This window comes from Macrotis lagotis, chromosome X (genome assembly GCF_037893015.1).
Source record: "Macrotis lagotis isolate mMagLag1 chromosome X, bilby.v1.9.chrom.fasta, whole genome shotgun sequence".
Lineage (NCBI taxonomy): Eukaryota > Metazoa > Chordata > Mammalia > Peramelemorphia > Peramelidae > Macrotis > Macrotis lagotis.
The window spans coordinates 89,327,877-89,330,302 of NC_133666.1; the positions used below are offsets into that span (position 1 = coordinate 89,327,877).

Here is a 2,426-nt window from a genome sequence, read left to right on the forward strand (position 1 = left end):
GAATGAGTTACAGGAAGACATAGACAGCAAAACTCTACTTGTGAGAGACCTCAACATCCCTCTCTCTGATTTAGATAATCCTAACCATAAAATAAACAAGAAGGAAGTTAAGGAATTAAATAGAATATTAGAAAACCTAGACATGATAAAACATTGGAGTAAACTGAATGACAATAGAAAAGAACATACCATTTTTTCTAAAGTACATGGCACCTACACAGAAATTGACCATGTACAGAAAGGCAGTAATAGTGAATACTTCCTTCTCAGATCATAAAGCAATAAAAATACATGCGATAATGGGTGATGGAGAGGTAGACCCAAAACTTATTGGAAACTAAATAGCCTCATTTAAAGAATGAATTGATCAAGTTGGCCCAGCGAGTGCTCCCCTGGACCCGGCCCAATCCCACCCCGAAATCTTGGCGGCTCTGCGACGGTGGGAGGGGGCACTCGTTGGAGATCAAAGCTGCCCCAAGCCTACGTGTCTCTGGGGTTCCTTTAAGAAACCGGGAAGCAGACCCAGCTGGGCTGACCTCTGCACAACTCTTACGTGGTGCTGAACTTTAGCCAACTGATGTATCCACAGGGCAGCAACTGTTGCTCTTTGGCTCCCAAGGCCTTCTACCCTGAAGATGTCTTCCAGTGAAACTGAGACTGGAGCCAGCGTCCCAGCTGCTAGGGAACCAGGACAGCAGAGTATAGTCAACAGAGTGGCCAGTATACCACTGTTCAGTTCTACCTGTGACATGGTCTCTGCAGTTTATGAGTCCACTAAGGAAAACCACCCCTACGTCAAGTCTGTGTGTGGCCTTGCCGAACAAGGGGCAAAGACTCTAGCCGCAGCCGCTGTTAGCGGGGCCCAACCACTCCTCTCTAAACTGGAGCCTCAGATTGCATCAGCCAGTGAGTATGCTCATAAAGGACTGGACAGACTGGAAGAGAAACTGCCAATTCTTCAACAGCCAAGTGAGAAGGTTATAGCTGATACTAAGGAACTTGTATCTTCCAAAGTGACTGGTGCCAAGGATGCAGTTTCCAATACAGTTTTGGGAGCCAAGGATGCAGTCTCCAGTACAGTTCTGGGGGCCAAGGATGCAGTCTCCAGTACAGTTCTGGGTGCCAAGGATGCAGTCTCCAGTACAGTTCTGGGTGCCAAAGATGCTAAGACCAACAGAGTGACTGAGGCTGTGGATATGACCCGAGGAGCTGTTCAGAGTGGGGTAGACATGACCAAATCAATGGTGACCAGCAGTGTCAACACAGTGATGGGTTCCAAAGTAGGACAAATGGTCCTCAGTGGCGTGGATACTGTGTTAGGAAAGTCCGAAGAATGGGTAGACAACTATCTACCCATGACAGATGAAGAGCTTGCTAAGACTGCTACCTCCCTAGAAGGATGTGACATGACCTCTGTTCAGCAACAGAAGGAACAACAGGGTTATTTTGTTCGCCTGAGTTCCCTGTCCTCTAAGCTCCACCAACGGGCCTATCAGCACTCTTTGGGCAAACTGAGGCAGACTAAGCAGAACACTCAAGAGGCCCTCCTACAGCTCTCCCAGGCCATCAGCTTGATTGAAAATATAAAGCAGGGCGGTGTTCAGAAATTGCTTGATGGACAAGATAAACTCCACCAAATGTGGCTAACCTGGAACCAGAAGGAACATAAGGAGTCTTGTGATGCTGCCCAGGATGCTGCTAAACCTGAGGTTGAGTCTCGTACCCTCACCATGTTTCGGGATGTCACCCAGCAGCTTCAGGGTAACTGCTTACAGCTTGTGTCCAGTATCCAATGCCTTCCTAGCAACATCCAGGACAAAGTGAAGCAGGCGCACACCCAAGTTGAAGAGCTTTGGGCCACCTTTTCAGGAGCTCAGTCCTTCCAGGACCTCTCCAGTAGTGTCCTCACCCAGAGTAGAGAAAGGGTCAACAAAGTCAAAGAGTCCCTGGATGAGATGGTTGAATATGTCGCTCACAACACACCCCTCACATGGCTTGTAGGACCCTTTTTTTCCATCTGACCAGACCTCCAGTGAGTCAGAGAAAACTCCGGAGAAGATGGAGACCAACTAGAGACCCAATTGATAGCATTTTAAGCCTGTTTCTGAGATTCTTTGTCAGAAAACTAGATTTATCTTTAAAACCTAACCTAACCTAACCTAACCTAAAACCTTAGCAAGTGTTCCTGATCATTCTTAAAGAAACCAGGGGATTAAGACCAGAGCTACCTATAGCTCATCTCAGTCTTGGTTCTAGTTAATGGTGATAGGGGAAATGGATCTTCCACTCCCATTCCCAGAGTCAGGATGTTAAACAGTACGTAGGAATGTAGCCTCTGTAGACCTCATCCCTGAGTAACTGAGATGTCTCTAAACCAATAACCCATACTTGTCTTTCTATGAACCCTTCCCTACTCCTTGTAGAAA

At 47.0% G+C, this 2,426-nt stretch overlaps 1 pseudogene; it reads left to right on the forward strand.

The window, feature by feature from the left end:
- The first annotated feature begins 605 nt into the window (after positions 1–605).
- Positions 606–2,119, forward strand: LOC141498120 (perilipin-3 pseudogene; annotated as a pseudogene).
- The last annotated feature ends 307 nt before the right edge of the window (positions 2,120–2,426 follow it).